Source organism: Enhydra lutris, unplaced genomic scaffold (assembly GCF_002288905.1).
Source record: "Enhydra lutris kenyoni isolate GAN:26980312 unplaced genomic scaffold, ASM228890v2 scaffoldscaffold9, whole genome shotgun sequence".
Taxonomy (NCBI): domain Eukaryota; kingdom Metazoa; phylum Chordata; class Mammalia; order Carnivora; family Mustelidae; genus Enhydra; species Enhydra lutris.
The window spans coordinates 26,308,739-26,328,970 of NW_019154093.1; positions in this window are offsets into that span (position 1 = coordinate 26,308,739).

Here is a 20,232-nt window from a genome sequence, read left to right on the forward strand (position 1 = left end):
TCTAAGAAATTAGATATCATCGTTGCCTTCAAGGAGCAGAGTATTTCCATTTATTCTGAGGTTTTAGTCGCATAAAGTAAAAACTAATACAGGACACAGGTTGATCTGTCTTATTCCTTCATGCTATCAAGCCAACTCCACACACACACACACACACACACAATATTGAAAACACTGATTAGGAATTAGCTGCACACTGTTATTGTCCCCAGTTCTAAATCAGTAAGCTTCATGTACTTTATGTTCCAAATTTTGCTTATGTCCTTATTTTCCCACTTCTGTCCTTAAGGCTCATTTACACAGGAACTTTTATTTTTCTCAACCTCTGACTAGGAGTTTGATTCCTCCCGAGCAACAGCAGCTCCTCTTGTCTCAGATAAACATTTTGCCTTCCGGTGTGGGGTCTGGAGGCTTTGGTGGGCTCAGGAGGGAAGGGGCAACTCTCCCCCTCCACCAGGTTATAACCAGTCCTCATCTAACATCAACATAACCCTGCATTTCAAAGGAGCAATGTGTTCATGTAGGAAATAGGATCAACCATGAATCCAAAGGCAGGATTCTACTTTTCTGTGGCAATATAAGAACACGCAGGTATCACATTCAAGTCATGAGTAAGCACAAACTCTACTGGATCCCTATGGCCACCATGTCAGCTGGAGTCCCCAGGCCCTTCTTTACCATCTTAGTTTCTTTGGGACCTGATTGCGTAAGCGGTTCCCAGGCAGAGGGTGGATTGTTTAGGTGCCTTAAGAGATTCTTTTTCAATCTGACTGATGGCTGTGAAATTCTTTTCAAATATGTCATTTAGTGTCTCTCTCTCTCTCTCTCTCTTTTTCTTTTTTAACTCAGCTTATGAAAATGTGATATATTTGACATGACTTGCTGTATCTGGTAGGTTGATTTTATTGATTCTAGAATTATTTAGTGTTAAATATATGACAGGCTTTGTAGCCAACCACTGGGAGTACAAAAGCCAACTGGACAGCTGTGGTCCCTTCCTTTAGGAAGTTTACCATCCTGTGGCGAGGGACATTTTATAATTCAGTTTCACGGATATATCCCAGGCAGTGTTTCACTTGGGGCTTCTAATAGAGGTCTCTAAACACAAACTGTTAAAGCTCCTTACGCTCCTGAAATTCTTTCAGTAAGAGAGACATGTTTGTGGGCACCTGGGTGGCTCCGTCATTAAGCGTCTGCCTTCAGTTCAGGTCATGATCCCAGGGTCCTGGGATCGAGCCCCACTTTGGGCTCCCTGCTTGGCAGGGAGCCTCCTTCTCCCTCTGCCACTCCCCCTGCTTGTGTTCTGTCTCTCTGTCAAATAAATACATTTTTTAAAATCCTAAAAAAAATAAGAGAAACATGTTTGTGATTATTCAGCTGAAAGATAATGACTGAAAGGCAACCAAATAAAGGAGGAGGCCACATTGGCTTGAATTCATACCAAAGTGGAAATGACTGATATTGGATATTAGTTCTTGAATAAAGCTTTTGATGAAGAGGTAAAGAGGAAGGTACAGTAGGTTTTGAATTAGGGGAATCATGGTGTTATGAGGGGGGAGAAAGTACCTACCAAATAATCTAGCTTATGGTGAGTGTATATTTGATGAAAAGAATACTAAGTTCAGATTCTTCTTTGGGCTCAATCACTTCGCTTTGGGCTCTGAAAAAGGCCCCTGATCTCTCTGAGATTTTAATTATTGTTTATTAAAAGGGGATAACAAAGTCTGTCCTAACACCTCACAAATTTGGGGGGAAAGTAATATTGATCATAGGCTATACACATTTAAGGTGTTAATAAGGCAGGAAAATTGTTACACTGCACTGGAAACCTCAAATTACCTCTAAAAGATGAATGAAGCAAGTGTAACCTGGGACACTGATTTAAAAGTAATTATACATACATACATCTTCGTTGGTCCAGTAATAAAGTTCTACTCTCAGACTTCAAAACAATGAACTTGAATTTACCTGAAGCCATAGTTTCAGTTTATAATAACTGATGATTCCTTTATGCATTTCAAAGGAATTATTGTGTCACGGGGCTTATCTCACACTTTTGAAATAAACGTATTCCAGTAAGATTGGCTGATTTCTGTTGCCCAATTGTTCCACAGTTAACATACGAGACCTATATTTCACTTAAAACACCATAATGCTTTTTAAGCAGTTATGTTTTTGTAAGGAGGTATTGTTTCATTTTCTACTAGCCGTGATTTAATTGTGGGTCATGAAATCCAATGGACCCATCGTGTCCTCGGGCCAACATTCATTACAAGTCCCCTCCTTGCCTTGGATGGATCGGATATTCTAGACCCCAGACTCCACCAGGACCACCAGCTTCAAGACATACCTCTGCCTTCACCCCATTTTGGTGGCTCTCCCACATGTCCTCTTGTCTGCTCTCAGTCCTTGCTGAGAGGTTAATTTACTGAGGTTCAAAGAAGTTAAGCTTCTGCCCACAGACACAGGGAAAAAGGTGAACCTCTAAGATTTGAACTTATATTTCTAAGGCACCAAAGCCCATATGTATGCTTTCTATTGCATCCTGCTGATTTGCAGAACATCTGATTTCTCCACAGTGAGACTCTTTTTTAGTGGGAGAGACCTGGGTTGTAGTATTCTATTAAAAAAAAAAAAAAAAAAAAAAAAAACCTATGTTAAAAGATTTTTTGTGATGTGTAGGACAAAGAGGGCTTTTTAAATTGAAATCATTTTCCTAGTATCCAAGATCTCTAAATCTCATGCACATTAAGTTTGAATTAACACTAACAAGGGTCTAACAGCTTTGATGCTGTGTTCTTAGATAATTAAATTCTTAGAAAATCATTCCACATTTGAGGGAGAAGCGAAGGACACAGTGAGTTCAGTCTTAATTCAAAGTCACTTATACATTGTTACCTGCTGTTTCCAGGCCTTCACAGAATCAGCAGGGAGGATTTGATATTAAAAATGACGGTTTCTCTCTTTCTCTTTCTATATCCACCCCCCCGCCCATTCTGACCAAATTCTTAGGGTGGGGGCAATGGTGGAATTGTCAATGGGAATTCTTCCTAAGCTGTCCCTTGACTTTGGCATTTATCATATATAGAATATTCACGCAATTTTGCATCCTGAAGTGGAAGCCCTAGCAATATCCTTCCGTTCAAAACCATGTCCCACTTTATATGTATGAAGTACTTGATAGTTTACAAAGCCCTTTTCCCATTCATTATTGCATGCGACTCTCAGAGGCCCCTGTAGATAGTACCTTTTTCTGTGTCATCATCCAAAGAGAAAGTGGCTGGCTGCCCATAGGCTTCATGAAGTAGTATTTATGTTGGTTATATTTTACATCCTAAACTAACATTTGACCCTGAGACTTTGAGTCGTAAAATAAATTTGTCATACCCGAGAAGTGAGTCAGCTTGGGAGTACTGACTCACAGTAACAAACCTCACATGAGGCTGAGGAAGACACTTTGAATTCATGCTGAAGATTTTACGGTGGGAAACAGAACTACCCGTGGGTGATAACTGTTACAGGGGCATGAGCAGGGCACTTCGTTCTGGGACAGTGACGTTATCAGAAGGTTGTTTGATTTTCAAGATGAGAATGCTGAAGCTCAGAGACATGAACTAACTTGCCCTCAACCAACCAGGTGGTAAGTGAGGAAAACAACTTGAACCCTCCATTCTCCGTCCTAGGGACAGAGGCAGCACTGGGGTAAGGGGGGTGGCTGGTGGCCCTTGAGCCAGGCCCTGGGATTTCCCTTCCTGGGAAATCCTTCGATGGGCACCATGGATCTTATCCTCTAGTCTCTCTTCATGTCTTTCTGTGACTGATCCCCACCCTTGGCTTAGTAAGGTGTCATTTCAGCTTTGTTCTGGTGTAGGAGGGTGATTCTTTTGCTTTAAAGATTTTATTTGAGAAAGAGAGAGAGAGAGAGAGAGTGAGTGGGGGGGAGCAGAGCAAGAAAATCTCAAGCAGACTCCTGCTGAGTGTGAAGCCCAAGAGTGGGGCTCCATTCCACAACCCCGAAACGAAGAGTCAGACACTTAACGGACTGAGCCATCCAGGCACCCTGTGATTCTTTTGTTTTAAAGCAACTTTGTATATTTCTACTTTGATCTTATAGGCATTGGTATAACTTGGACCCTCTGACAGTAACGTCTGTTGGCCAAGGTGGCACCAACAAGCAGCTCTGTATACCAGGATATAACTCTTTCCAGTAGCTGAGGCAGAAATTACTCTTTAAAAGATTTTATTTATTTATTTGAGAGAAAGAGAATGGGAGAGAGAGAAGAATATGGGGAGAAGCATCAGAGGGAGAAACAGACTCCCTGCTGAGCAAGGAGCCCGATGCAGGACTTGATCCTGGGACTCCAGGATCACGACCTGATCTGAACGCAGCTCTTTAAACAACTGAGCCACCCAGGCACCCTCATGAGGCATCAATTATTATCCACATTTCTCAGATAAGGAACCAGAGACTCAGAGAATTTCAGTATTTCAGTAAGAGTCAGACATCTTGTAAGTAAAGGTTTCCAATTTGAATCTACACTTTGGGTTTAGGTCCTGTGCTACTTCTGTCATATCACAATGCTTATGGGTAACAATAATAGTATTCATCAAGCACTGCTCTAAATATTATTTTATTTTATTTGTTTCAGACAGAGGAAGGTAGATTGGGAGGAGGGACAGAGGGAGAGGGGGAGAGAGAATCTTAAGCAGGCTCCATGCTCAGTGCAGAGTCCAATGTGGGGCTCACTTTCTTGACCCTGAGATCATGACCTGGTCTGAAATCAAGGGTCAGATGCTTAACTGACTGAGCCACCCAGGTGCCCCTACATATTTTAAATATACTAACTCATTCGATCATGACAACAGCCCTATAAAGCACTTCTCACTATTCTTTCCATTTCATAGATGATGCATTTATGGCACAGAGAAATCAACCAACTCATTCTATGCAGTGAGTAAGTAACATCCCCAGGATTTAAACCCCAGAGTCTGGGCTCTGAACCATATCCTTATGAGAAGAAGGAAGACTGCCTTGGTGGGGGCTTCAGGGAATACCAGGAGGATCTTGGCTTAGCCAACATTCTTTCCTCATCTATTGACAGTGCTAAAATTCTAGCACTAGAACCTTTGATTTATAGAAGGTTGTCCTATCTTCTAAAAATGCAAAGAGTCACACTTTTTAATTACTCACCTGACAATGTTGTGGAACATCTGAGAATATGAAGGTTTTGTGAACGGAGACTGTATCATGCCAGGACCTTGCAGAAGAAGGGAGAAGAGGCTCAACCACCAAATTTAAGCGTCCCAAACAAGAAAGAGGAAAAGCTACTATCTACTCTCCAGGATTCTCCTATCCATCAGTCCAATCCTTATTGTTCTTTTTTTTTTTTTTTTAAGATTTTATGCATTTATTCATCAGAGAGACAGAGAGAGCACAAGCAGGGAGAGCAGCTGGCAGATGGTCAGAGGGAGAAGCAGGCTCCCTGCTGAGCAGGGAGCCCGATGTGGGACTCGATCCCAGGCCCTGGGATCACGATCAGAGCCAAAGGCAGAGGCTTAACCAGCTGAGCCACCCAGGCATCCCTCAATTCCTACAATTAACTCAGGGAATGAAATAATGTTTGCAACACAATGCCCCAGTTCTTGTGGAAAAATAAGATTTCAAGTTCTGGTTTATCTGGCTCAAAAACCTCTACTCCTTCTAACGTAGCATGATTGCTCCAAGGACATGGACATTTCATTGAGGTCACAGTTCTCCTCCCTCCCCCCAAACTCTTGCATCCTAAAGACATCACTATATTAGATGTGAAGGCTTTAAATCTTTAATTGAACCAGACTATCAAGTGCTAGAATAATCCCTGTTTAACAAACAGAATGCGGGGAATATTTCAAGAAAGAGTGTTCTGAGTATTTGGTTTTGAAATGCTATTCCCAGGAAGCCCTTAATTCAGTTACTTCTGGCCATGATATCAAACTGACAGCCGAGGAACCAGTGCAAGCATTACTGCCAGTAGAAGAAATCTGAAGAAGTGTTTCTGGTCTGGAAAGATGCCGTCAACTTGCAGAAAGAAGAGAGAGAAAGTGGGGTCAGGACTGAACATTTCCCAGGCCCTTATGCTGGGCCAAGCACGTTCCTAATTTTCCCCCATCTTCTCAACAGCCCTGGAAGGTAGGCACTACTGCCGTTTTCTAGGGATGAGGAAACTAAACAGGTTAAGCAACCAGCATCGAGTCACACAGCTTGTAAGTGTTGGAGCTAGGTATTCAGCTCCAACTGAATAATAATAATAATAATGCCATCTTCCTCCGTGAGCCCAGCAGGCGTGCCCTCCCCGGATTTTGCTTGCTTGTGTTCGTGAGCACATCAGACCTGTACAGCTCTTACAAAGGCAAGAAAGGCTAAATCTATGTACCCACCATATCTAGCAGTTTTCCTTCTGCTCTTAGGCTCTTAATATCCTATGTCCCAGGCTTTATTGGGTATACAATGTTACCATTTCAGTGCTCTTCTGAAGAAAGTACAAAATGTACTTGTAGATAGACACCAATATCTTTTTTTTAAAGATTTTATTTATTTATTTGACAAATAGAGATCACAAGCAGGCAGAGAGGCAGGCAGAGAGAGAGGAAGAAGCAGGCTCCCTGCTGAGCAGAGAGCCCGATGCGGGGCTCCATCCCAGAACCCTGAGATCATGACCTGGGCCAAAGGCAGAGGCTTAACCCACTGAGCCATCCAGGCACCCCTAGACACCAATATCTTGTCTGTTGCATGCATCAGTGTGTTTTCAAGGCCTGGCCCAGAGTAGGCATTCAATAAACGTGGGGTGGGGGGGCAGGAGGGAAGAAGGATAGAAGGAAGGATGGAAGGGACCAAGGGAGAAAGGAAGAGATGGAGGAAGAGTGGAAGGAAACGAACATTGTAGAAGTAAAAGTAAACTGGTAGAATTTGGGACTTGATTGCCTGAGAAGGAGTTAGAGAGAAGGGAGAGAAGCTAAGAAGACACAGGCCTGGGCCATCAAGAGTCTTGTTGTCTAGGAGATGAAAATTCTATCTGTGAATATTGATCATTAGTTTACAGGGGGTGTTCTTCTAAGAAATGGGAAAGGTTTCCAATTATTGCTTATTCCAGAGTTCATATTCAGTTCCATCACTGGAATTAGAAGCAAGGAAAAAGTTTAACCATATACAAAATTTTTGTATTTGTAGCTGAGAAAAATTGCTACAATACTTTTGAATAGAACTCAAGGAAATGCTCCTGGCCAGTAAGGCATGAAAAGAAATCTATTCTGTTTCGTCAGTGAATCATCCACATGTTTGTATTTTGGAGTTACAAGAGCCTCATGTTGTTTTACTGAAACTTGCCCTGCGGTATATTATCAGAAAGTATCGTGGAGCTTGGTAGGCTTACTGCTCTGGAAGAAGGTCAGAGAGTAGAATGAATACCGTGAACTCCAACTTTATAATCTAATTTCTTCAAGCCTTCAGACCTATTCTTACAAAAAACATAACACCAACAAAAAAAAAAGTCAAGTGACAGAAATCAGTTTTCTCATTTAATCAGCTTCTTTGTTAATTCAACCATAAATTATGTGCTAGAGAAGTCTAATCACATTGTATATGAATCTTGCATAATTTGCATTAATTACAACCTAAGATGTAAGTGCATTATGTGCTATTGTATGTATTTTTAGCTTATCTCATAAAAAACAGTTATGGCTGCCATGGCAGACATGACTTATTTCTCCAAACACACCAAAGAAGAAAAACAAAATCTTACTGGTTAGTTTAGGAAGTGGTGTCTTTTGGAAGAGACCATCTTTTTTAACTCTACAAGTTCTTGAATCGGTGCTAAAGCAGCTCCTCCCAGATTTGCACAGAAGGAGTCTCTTGCAGCCCACAAGAGAAAACACCCATGAAACAGTTACAACGCTTATTGGAAACCTCTTGTAAGATGCTTGTGGGCCAGGCTCACCATGCCCAGTCTTGACTGTTATTTTCTAGACCCTTAGACTGATAGTAAATGTGGCTCCTGTTCTTCCCCATTTTATAGCCACAGGACTAATTCCCAACTGTCTTGGTAGGTACAATTATAAGGGGGAATGAGATAACTCTCATGAACCTACAGGATAATGTGCTGAGGATAGTTATGTAAGTGGTAGGAAAATTCACTTCTATAGCTAGAGATTCCAGTATATGATATTCTGTTCATTTTTTTAAATTTTAAATTTTTAATTCTTTTCCTTTTTTTTTTTTCCAAGGTAGGGTTTGAACTCATGATCCTGAGATCAAAAGTCAGGCACTTAACTGACTGAGCCACCCAGGCATCCATCTGTTGATTCTTTTACTCATTTAACAAACCTTTACTGTATGCCTATCACGCACTAAGAATGAAGTTGAACACTGGAAATTCTAAAGTAAGTAAATAAAAAATTCTCTTTCTTCAAAGAGGTCAGTATGGTAGAAGAGGCAGAATATAATCAAATTATGTTAATATTCTATTGCAAGTGCTTTAATAAAGATATGTGAAAAGAACATTAATTGATACAAGGGAGAGAGAGGACAGCATGGTCTAGGAGGGGGGAGGACAATTAGGGAAGAAGGAGAGATGCAGAGCTGGGTATTGAAAGATGAAAGGGGATCATAATCCAGAGGAAGACTCAAGGAGATTTCAGGTCAAGGGAAAAGCATGTTCCAAGATAAGGACAATTGTTTGGTATGTGCAAGAAACTACAAGCAGTTTTAGGGGGTACCAGTGATAAGATTGGATAGGAAGAAATGGATGAGTTCACGGAGCAGCCAAATTCTACTATGTATATATATCAGATGCTTCTGTCTGTCTAGTTGCCTGTCTGTCTGTCTACCTACCTACCTTCTTATCTAGTGTGTATATATAATTTAATTTCCATAAGCCTGAGGTTGTAATATTTATAATCCCAAATTTATAGATAAGGAAACTGAGGCACACGTGACTATCCAAAGCCACATAGCTGGGAATTAACAACAACAAAATGTACAGAATCTGATTCTAGACTCTTGTCTCTTCATCATTACATGAGAGTCTGGACTTTAACTTTAGGCCATGGGGAAGAGTTTCAAAGAGAGGAATGGCATGGCAAGAGTAGGCTTTACAAAGGTCCTTCAAACCCCAGTGTGGAATGGATTAAAGAAGGACATCTGTAGGTGCAAACCACCTAGCAGACCAGCGTTCGTCATCAAGGCAATATAACAAAGACCAAAACCACTGCAGAGGACATGATTTCTCCAGCACAGAAATGTAATTGGCCCAAGGTGACATAGCCAGCTAAGTAAGCTAGGATTAAAGAGTGGGCTTTGGACTTTGCTCCACCATCTTACGCCATTCACAGTCCTGTAAATTATGGCATTAAGAGAAAATACCCTCTATTCTAACATGCAACTGGGGCCCAGACTCACAGAACTCAGAGCTGGAAGAAAGCTTAGGTTGATTCGGTACCTCTGTCCTCTCCAGTTAGGAATTCCTTATAAAGCATCACTGTCAAGTGATGTTCTATTCTTTGCCTGAAGTTGTTAGCAAAAAATGTCTTTAGAATGATTAACAGCATTTACTCAATAAACATTTATTGAGCACCTACTGTGGTCAAGACATTATTTTTGATGCTATGGATATAATAAACAAAAGCAAACAGGGCCTTGAGGAACTTAAAACCTAATAGTAAAACTTGTTTCCCTATAATATCCACCTACTGTCACTAGTTCTGTTCCCTAGAATTATAAAAGTAAGCTGTTCTCGTATGCACTGTAGCATTTCAAATACTGAAAGATTTGAAAACTTTCAAGGGTTTCTTAGTTTTTTTCTTTCCTAAGGTAAACATTTAGTTTCTTCAACAGTTTCTTATATAAGGAAGTCAAATCTGCTAATAACTACTCAGTTTGCTTGAATAAATTGCTAAGCATTACTGAAAAAAAAAATACAGCCTCTCTCACTATTAGCAGAGCCCAAGATTGACACAAAAATCGAATCAGTTATAATTTGAAAGATTACAGACGTTAGTGGCTTTGAGATATCTGACCACCAGAAACAGATGCTGTATTAGAATTCAAATTATAAAGTTAAAATAAAAATTCCACAATACATTTGCTCATATGCTTAATATTAAAACAAAGTTATTATATAAATTTAAAAATCAGAAGCCTCTGGTTTAAAAATACTATTAAAAAAGTAGTTGGGGAAATCTTCTCTCAACCTTCCAAATAAGACAGAAAATCCAAAAACTCATAAAAGCCCATCAATAACCACTGTCAAGATAGTGACACATTATTCAAGCATTGCTCATTCACGACAAGCATTGAACGGTTTGAAAATGTAATCAATGTTCCAATTGTATCATCTGATCCTAAAAAGGATGTGATTTAGCTCTTCCCAGCTATCTCTATTCTAAAAGTAAGATCTGTTTCAACTTGAAAACAGGGCAGACATCATTTTCCTAAGTGGGTTCCACTTTTGAAAGAGAAAAGTAGAACACAGAGTGCTCTTCCTAACTTTCCATTTTAGCATTTTTTTTTTTATAACCACTCTAAACTGGAATTGCCAGAATTTAAAAGGCAAACAAACAAACAAAAAGAAATCAGGACGATCATGTTGATAGTAGTGCAGTGAATCCGAGGAGGCGTGACTTCCACAAGTGAAGCTATGAATTGCTAAAGAAGATAGTGAAGGACACAAGGAATCCTGCAGCAGTGAATCCTGAACACAGTTGTCATGTATACTTTGATCAGAGCATCAGGGATCTTTGAGAGGAGGGCAAAGAGGAAAGAGCCTGTTTTAGTTCAGCATGAAACAAATGTGTGGTAGACACAAGAATTGTGGTAAGAACTCTAAGAATCATGCTGCCATCTGCCGTAGATCTGTTAAAGATATCTGACCAGTATGTCAGTGGACAGAAAGTGGGGTCAAGGGCAATCCACATACCACATTTGTTGGCAAACAGTAGGTCTGAATAGATCTCTTCTGTTAAAGGGTGAGTGGATGGCAAACAACAAAATCACCATGGGGACTGTTAAAAAAAAAATGCTATAGAATAAGGAAAAGGGAATTGTGTATTCATAAGACTTCTGAAAATTATCTACTGAAGAAACTCCAGAAGAAATAATTTCAGGAATCTATTTGGCATCACTCAATGCATGCAAATTGGTGTGATCTCCAGGAAACCAGAACCAAATGCCACAAGAAAGAAGAATGGGAGTAGACTAAAAACATTAACAAAATTAAAGCTTTTGCAGAAGTAGTGAAGAATAGAAAGACATTGAGAGAAAATGGGATTTATGATGAAGAAGACAGATTTGGAAAACTCTCAGAGGAGAAAAGGGACAAAACCAGATCAAAATAATTAAAAGATAGTAGAGATGGAAGACAGTAAAGAAAATTCCAATCTTACAGGATGGTCTGAGGAGCAAAGTAGAACAATTGAAACAGAAGTAACAATCAAAGATATAACTGAGGAAAACTTTCCTGAGAGTAAAACAAAAAGCAAAAGGACAACCAATTTGAGCCCATAAATTAGAAAAGCTTGCTGTATTTTAGGCAGAATCACACCTATGTAGAACGTGGAAAGAATGGTGGTTTGTACTGTTTCACTAATTGTGGTAAATATTTTGGTGTTTGTGTGTATATGTGTGTGCATTCTCCTTCCAGGGAGGTATTTCATATAGAAGTCTATTTACATACATTTATATGTAGCACATATGTATTCAGACTATACATATTTTTGTAGCTTTCTTTTTTAATTAACAATGTATCACAAATATTTCCTAGCACCCTTAAGTGTTATAAATTATTTTTAGAGTAGCCCATCATATCCTGAGTTATTTAACTAATGCTTTCTTGTTGGTCACTTAAATCAGTTTAAATGTTCATAATAACAGACATGATTATTAGAATTATGTATTAGAAACATAAAAAAAGTTCTCTATTAGAAACTTTACTATAAACAACCACATTTCTGTTTATTCCTATGAGGCAGATTGACAAACTTAAATTGCTAGATCAAATGATACAGAATATAATTTTAAATTATAAATTGAAAACTCATAAGCATTCCTTGACCAAGCAGAAAACTCCAATTTCCTTCAAGAAGACCACCTGCAGATTAGCCTTGACTTCCCTTTAATACTTCAAGTCAGAGGACAATGAAGGAAAGCCCACAGAGTTCTCAGAATAAAAAGTTGCAACCCACGATTTTTATGCTGTGCTATCTTCACATGCATAGGCAAAAGGAAGATGTATAAGAGCTCAAATAATATGCCACTATGTACCTCGATTAAAAAAAAATCCTTGGGTGCCTGGGTGTCTCAGTTGGTTAAGCAACTGCCTTCGGCTCAGGTCATGATCCTAGAGTCCTAGAATCAAGTGCCACGTTGGGTTCCCTGCTCGGCAGGGAGTCTGCTTCTCCTTCTGACCTCTCTCTCTCTCTCATTCTCTCTCTCTCTCTCTCAAATAAATAATAAAATCTTTTTTAAAAAATCCTTGAATATGAATTACCAATCCTTATTGACTTCAAAATACATGGAATATAAGGTCCAGGAATGAAAAGTTTTGGTTTAAAAGAAGAGTTCTGTGGTGCCTGGGTGGCTCAGTGGGTTAAAGTCTCTGCCTTTGGCTCAGGTCATGATCCTGGGATCGAGCCCCTCATCGGGCTCTCTGCTCAGCAGGGAGCCTGCTTCCTCCTCTCTCTGCCTGCCTCTCTGCCTACTTGTGATCTCTGTCTGTCAAACAAATAAATAAAATCTTAAAAAAAAAATAAAAGAATAAAAGAAGAGTTCCTTATTTTCCCATTCTGGGATTCTATCATAAGCAAATACTAAAATTTGGACAGTGATTTATAAACTATAAAGACCATTTCAGGATTATTAAGCAAAATATTGGAAATAATCTAAATATCTAACAAGAGTTAGAAATAACTGGGGGACCAAATGATGTATTATGTGTTTATAAACCTTTTTTAGTAACATGGGAAAATACAAAATAAAGTTAAATAATATTAAAAGCAAAACATGAGTCAGATTTATAGAGACAGAATGATCTACCTATGCAAAGGAAAACCAAAGTCAATGTTTAAAAAAACTAGAAAAAGACCAAACTCTTATAATAGGTTGCCTGCGGGATGTCTGGGTGGCTCAGTTGGTGAAGTGTCTGACTTGGTTTTGGGTCAGGGCATGAACTCTGGGCCGTGAGATCGAGACCCACATCAGACTGCGCACTCAGCGGGGCATCTCTTTGGGATTCTCTTCCTCTCCCTCTGCTCCTCCCCAGGTTGTGTTCTCTCTCTTTCTCTCTAAGATGCATAAATAAATCTTAAAAAAAAAAAAAAAATAGGTTTCCTCTCATGAGTGCAGTTTGAATGTTTTTCCATTTCTTTTTACTCTTTTGAGTTTCCAAATTGTATGTAATGAGTATCAATTTTAAAATCCCAAGAGAAATACAAAGTCAAAAAGTTTTGATGAAGTACCTTTAACTGCCCGAAGTGATAGTGAGAATTAAATATTATAAAATTAATTTTTGTAAAGTACTCCTAAACCCATTACCAAAATAAATGATTTTCTATCGTATTCTCTTTCAGTCAATCAATCTGTAAACATTTTTCATGCCTGTAATATAGTTTATGTACAATTTTAAATTCTCTATTTTTTGCTCAGCTTTATTTCCTAAAGACATATGCATGTTTCAACTTGGAGAGGTATCACAGTTGGTATGTTATTATGGTCAATCACCCCATCACATGTACACCCTAAAATGTACAAAAGCATTCTCCTGTTGTGGGTCATTTAGGTCTTGGCTGTTTGTCACAGTGAGCAAATGCCACAGCTTTGTACTCTGAGCTCTTCTTTTTTATAATTTCCTTGGGATATTCTCCAGAATTGTAATCGTTGTACAAAACTACGCACATGATTCTTTTTATGGCTTTGGTGTGTATTCTCAGATCACCCTCCAGGATGCATGGAGTTTATGTAGTCTTAATACTCTCCTACAGGGAAAAAAGATGAACGAACGAAAAGGCCATTGGACTTCTTGGACATTAAACTAGAAGAAACCTTGAAGATCAGCCATCTAGGGCAATTCTCATTTTACAGGAAGAAACAGAAATTCAGAGGACTCAAAGCGAGCTTCATATTGAACATCAAACTTAGCTCTCTTGACTACGGAGCCCTCTCATGCCGCGGTGCTGAAGCATTCCTTCTCCTTTCTCATCCCTCTCTCTGGAGCGAGAGATGAAGAAAAAGAAAATGTGTTTATTTTGGCTTAAGGCAGCAGAGGAATGGGAACTTGCATTGGATCAAATCCTTGCTCTGCCACGTATAACTCTCACCGTGTTGCCTCATCTTTCTGGCACTCAGTTTTCTAATCTGTAAAATGGGGATCCTAAGACTACATGCACCATACAGGGTGGTTTTTGGGGTTATAGATAATATTTGGGGAGCTACCACTAGCTCATGTGCCATGCTGAGGGCTAGGGGGAAAAATCACCCCCTCTGAAAAGCTGCGCAAAGGCTCAGGTGCACCAGTCCTTGAGCGGACTGTATCTTTGGGGCAGTTAGAAAAAGGTGCTCCTTCCTCCAGGGTGTGCAGCCCACACAGGGCACATGATGTGGGGAGCACTACTTAGCATGGTGCCAGCACACGTTCACTCCTTTGTTCTAGAACCTTTGTGTTGAGCGACAAAACCTGCACACCCTTACAGTAAGGCCCAGTACATGTGGCCAACAGTTTTTCTTATTCTCATTATTATTTGGAAGGAGAAGACAATTTCCTTGGGACACTCACCCCATCTGTCCTATCCCCACAGAAGTGAAGATAGAGAGTTCTTCTTGGCAAGCAAGAGCTGAACAGGGGGCTGAATCCCACTGCCGTGAAAGCTATGAAGGCCAAATGTGAACACCGACCTTCATTAATTCAAGCTTTGTACTTCTGCTAAGGGGCTGTAGTTTGCCTGACGCATCTGCTCTCCCTAATTTGGCCTGTTTGGGTAACAAAGCTCCCAGCGATCGTCTAAACCTCATTTGACGCACCTGTGAACAATTCGTTATATTAATATAACAGCAGGGGAGGAGCAGAGACACTAATAAATAGACTTTAGCTGCCAGGACTCCTTGTCTCAGCCGAGCTGGTCCTTTCCGTCTCTCCCCCTTCCATGCCCAGCCAGCTCCCTGCTTCGCTGGGAAAGTCCTGCAGACCACGGGGAGGGTGTATCTCCAGCTGTCAGTGCCCATCTCTGGTCAGAGTCTGGCACATCCACTAATTGTCTTTTATCAAGCTCTACACGATTTTCATCTTATCTGATTTGGAAAAACTTGTTCTTAGTTAGAAGTGGAACTCAAGCGTTGCTAACTAAGGTCGCTTTGAACAGTATTTGGTAACTCTCCTCATGGCTGAAGCTCGATTTATCAAAGAGAATCTGTACCGCAGCAACACACAGAACGATTGGTCATTGTCTTTATTTTGTTGACTCTCAGCACTTCTGTGCTGGCCTAATGTTGGAGAGAATTTTCCCTTTTCCATCACTTCAGAAGATACCAACATATGTTTCGTATTGCTCGATTTTAACACTTTTTCAAAACCACAGGTCTTTTTTCTTTTTTTCTGCCAACACAGCCCTCTCAACTTTAAAGTATGTAGTTCTGGAAACCAACATCAATCCCCAGGTGTTCCAACATGGCGCAATGGGACTCCTTTCACCAACGATCCCCCAGTATGCCACCCCTGACTTTCTCTCTCTGGCTTCTCCCCGTCTTCCTGTCTTGGGTTCCACGCTCTAGCAGGAAAAGGAAATGGCAGCTTTTCACAGATGTCATGCTCTTCCCTGCCCTTGTGGGTTTGTCCCAGCAGTGCCCTCTGCCAGGAATGCCCCCAACCCCACAACAGCTCAATTTGCCTCTTACTCATCCTTCACATTCTGCTCAACATTGGATTAATTATTCCTCATCTGTGTTCTGTCTGCATACCTTTATCTTTAAATTAATTCTCTTCTATAATTATGTTATGTTTCTCTCCCCCTCCCCTCCTGCCAAAGTATGAGTTCCATAAATGCTGGGACTGGTCTAAACTTATTTATATCCTCAGTGGATGAATAAAGCCATGTAAAGCTTTGGGCTGGGGGGCGGAGGAAGGAATACATAAAGATAACGGACAGTCAGACATGGTCATGTCTAGTGCAAGTGAGAAAAACACGGGCCCAAGGCCAGATCTCCTTGCCAACTACTGGCCAAGTTACTTCATCTCTCTAGGCCTTTTGTTTTTTAGCCCACAAAAAATGCTGGGTGATCTGTGGAGCTCCAGGGATTCTGGTGGAGTGAGGGGTGCCCACAAATGAGATGGACATAACAAAATGTCAATACCTTCCTTCCTCAGTTCAACTTTATATGAAGAATGGATTCTAGGTCTTTAAATGTTGGCCTAAGAAAATAGTTAGCAGCGACTCTAAACTCCCAGATGCTTTACACGTATTAACTTATAGCCCCCTATGAGAGGGTAGTATTCATTCCCATTTTTAAATGAGGAGCTGAAGCACAGAGAAGTCAGAGAACATGCAGATAGACACACAGCCCAGGAGTGATGGAGATAAGATCTGAATTCAGACAAAGGGGACTCCCGGGTCTAATATTTGGTGGTTTTATTATTAAGCTAATGGCCTAGCATGTATCTAAAAAATAGCTATGTATGTAATGTAGTATTTGAAAGTCCTAAGCCAGAGATGCAAAGCTGGAGGTCCTAACAACAGAGACCGGGGGGGAGCTATAATCAGTTGGCTTAACAGATTCAAGAAGGCTGCTAGAGGATGAAAAACTTTAACAGAACCTCCTAATGAGAGTGGGGTCCAGATAAATGGAAGAGTGAGGGAGAACCATTAAAGCTAGGCTAGAGGGAATATAAAATTAAAATGGATATCTCTACCAAGTCCAAAGGTAGCATGGGCTTCGTAATCTATCATGAAGAGGTATCATATCCTCTTGGTCTTGCATACCCAGGACATAGTCGGGCCTGAGTACCAGTTGCACCATTTACTGATTGTGCTACACTGGATAGCTCCCCTGGCTGCGATGAGCCTCAGTCTTCCCATCTTTAGCCCAGAGTCAATGACCGTGGATTGTATGTGGGACAACATATAGTTTATAATAATGTGCAAAGGTGCCAAGGTTGTAGCTATGTTTGGGCATATTTTAAATATCTTCAAAAATATCCATATTGTAAAAAATGAGTACATATAATTCTTGAAATAATAATAAGGGAGGGGTCTTGGATATTTACTGTCAAGCAATAGAGTTTAGCTGCACAGTTTTCTCTCAAGGGAGGCGTGGGGAAGAAATGCAATGTCCAAAATTCATGCTCTGAGGCAAGAAGGAAGGTTGCTAGGGTGAGTGAGCTTTTTATTCTTCTGCTGTTCCAAACATCTGGCAGCCTGGGGGAGCAGGCTTTTTTTTTTTTTAAGTTTTTATTTAAATTCCAGTGTAGTTTATGTACAATCTAATATTAGTTTCAGGTGTACCACATAGTGATTCAACCCTTCCAACATCACCCCAAGCTCATCACAAGTGTCCTCCTTAATCCCCATCACCTGTTTCACCCATCCCCCACCCTGTCCCTTCTGGTCACCATTAGCTTGTTCTCTATAGTTAAAAGTGTGTTTCTTGGGGCGCCTGGGTGGCTCAGTGGGTTAAAACCTTTGCCTTCAGCTCAGGTCATGATCCCAGGGTCCTGGAATCGAGCCCCGCGTCCGGCTCTCTGCGTGGCGGGGAGCCTGCTTCCTCCTCTCTCTCTGCCTGCCTCTCTGCCTACTTGTGATCTCTGTCTGTCAGATAAATAAATAAAATCTTAAAAAAAAAAAAAGTGTGTTTCTTGGTTTGCCTCTCTCTTTTTCTCCCTATGCTCATTTGTCAGTTTCTTAAATTCCACATGTGAGTGAGACCGACATATTTCACTCAGCATAATACTCTCTAGCTCTACCCGTGTTATTGCAAATGGCAAGATTTCATTCTTTTTTAGGGCTGGGTAATATTATATATATTTTATATATATATATATATATATATACACACACACATATATTATATATTACATATGAACATATTCATATGTTATATACTATATATACATATATATGTATATATAGGTTGTTTCCATAATTTGGCTATTGTAAATAATGCTGCTATAAACATCAGGGTGCACATATCCCTTTGAATTAGTATTTTTGGTCTATGGCCATACCAACCTGAACATAGCCTATCTTGTCTGAATTAGTATTTTTATATTCTTTGGGTAAATAACCATTTGTGCAATTGCTAGATTATAGGGTAGTTTTATTTTTCACTTTCTGAGGAGCCTCCATACTGTTTTCCACAGTGGCTGCACCAGTTTGCATTCCCACCAGCAGTGCGAGAGTTCCCCCCTTTCTCCACATCTTCACCAATACGTGTTGTTTCTTGTGTTGTTGATTTTAACCATTCTGACTGGTGTGAAATGATATCTCATTGTGGTTTTGATTTGCATTTCCCTGATGATGTGACGCTGAATATCTTTTCAAATGTCCCTTGGCCGTCTGGATGTCTCCTTTGGAAAAATGTCTATTCATGTCTTCCTGGGGCAGTAGTGTTCTAACAGCCCTTAAGAAGTATCTTAGAGACTAAATTCAAGAGCTACTCTTTGAATTTCCTGTAGCATTTCGCTTAGCACCAAGATCTAATAGGATTCTATTCTACTCTATTACTTCTATCTTCTTCTATTTATTCATTCATCCATGAAACATTTATTGAGAAACTACTTTGTGCCAGGCACTACATTATGTGTGTGGATACAGAAATAAATAAGACATAGCACTTGTCTGCAAAGAATGATAATTTTGAGTCAGATACAGACATATAAACAACAAATGTTTGCTACATCTATACATTGGAGAGCTTCAGATGTACAACACAGGCTATACTCTAGCTGTAAAGGAAGTCTGGCATACAAGATTGGGAGAAAACTACAGGCAGCCCAGCCACACTGATCTCGAATTTTTCTCAGTTCTTCAATCAATGAATAAATACTAGCTTATTGTCCATGTGGACTTATCAAGAAGTACATGTCAATGATTTCCATGCATCATCCAGCTAATCCTTCCAACACTGTTACATGGGTTTTGCCATTTTGCCCATTTTATTTTATTTATTTTTTATTCCCTCATTTCAGAGGCGAGGAAACTGAGCCCTCGAGAAGTTTAGCAGCTTGCCCAGTGTCATTTGCCATGCCCTCCTTCACCTCTGAACTCCCTTTATACTGTTGTCCTCTCCGTCTAGAAAATGCTACCTCCCTCTTTTTTACTGCTTCTCTCTCACTCACTCTCCCCCATCCCAATGCCTGGATTCCTTCTAACTCCCACCTCTCCTTCCAGTTTCAGTTTAAAAATCACTTTCTCAAAATAGCTGTCTTTGATCTTCGACTATATTAACTTCTTGTAGCACACGTACTGTGCAATCTTTCCTTATCACCATGTACTGGGATTGCCTGCAAAATGCTCCTCTCCTCCGCCCAACGTAATCTCCAGGAAGGCCATTTGCCTCAGGTTTGTTTTCATTCATTAGTATTTTCTGAGAGGCCAGAAAAGGGCTTGGCATGTAGAAGGTTTCAATAAGTATTTCTCAAATGAAAGCAAGGGGAGAAAAGAGATATATGAAACACTCCACGCAGCCATCACACCCAAAAATCTCCAAGCGCTTAATGAGAAATTCTTCCTGGGGTCTTATCATACTGGTTCCCCAGATGGGGAAAAAGACAGTCGATTGGTGAGCTGCACACCAGCTATCTTAGGCAAGTTGACATTTGTTGTACGGCAGGGAATTGCTCTTAGCACAATATTTCCTGGGAGGAGCAGGTAAATATTGAGACAAGATACACATCAAGTTTTTTCTGCGAACCACTGTACAATAATCAATTCTGGAGATAACAAAGGCGTTTGTTAACAGTCCCATCTCCTTTTTCAAAGCTCAGCTCTCAGGCTGGCAACGTTACAAAGCTCAAGAAAAGAAGTGTTGTTAGCAGATGCCAACCACTTGTCAGAGGAAAAATCCAAAAGGCACTATGCAATACCTCAGCTTTTTTACATACAGATAGGCTTTCTGTCCTCCAGTTCATCAAAATTCCTGATGGAGTGGCTGCAGAAATGGAAAGTGAGGGTTTTACAAGCAGATTAAATAAGAAAAAAAAAAAAAAAAAAAAAAAAAAA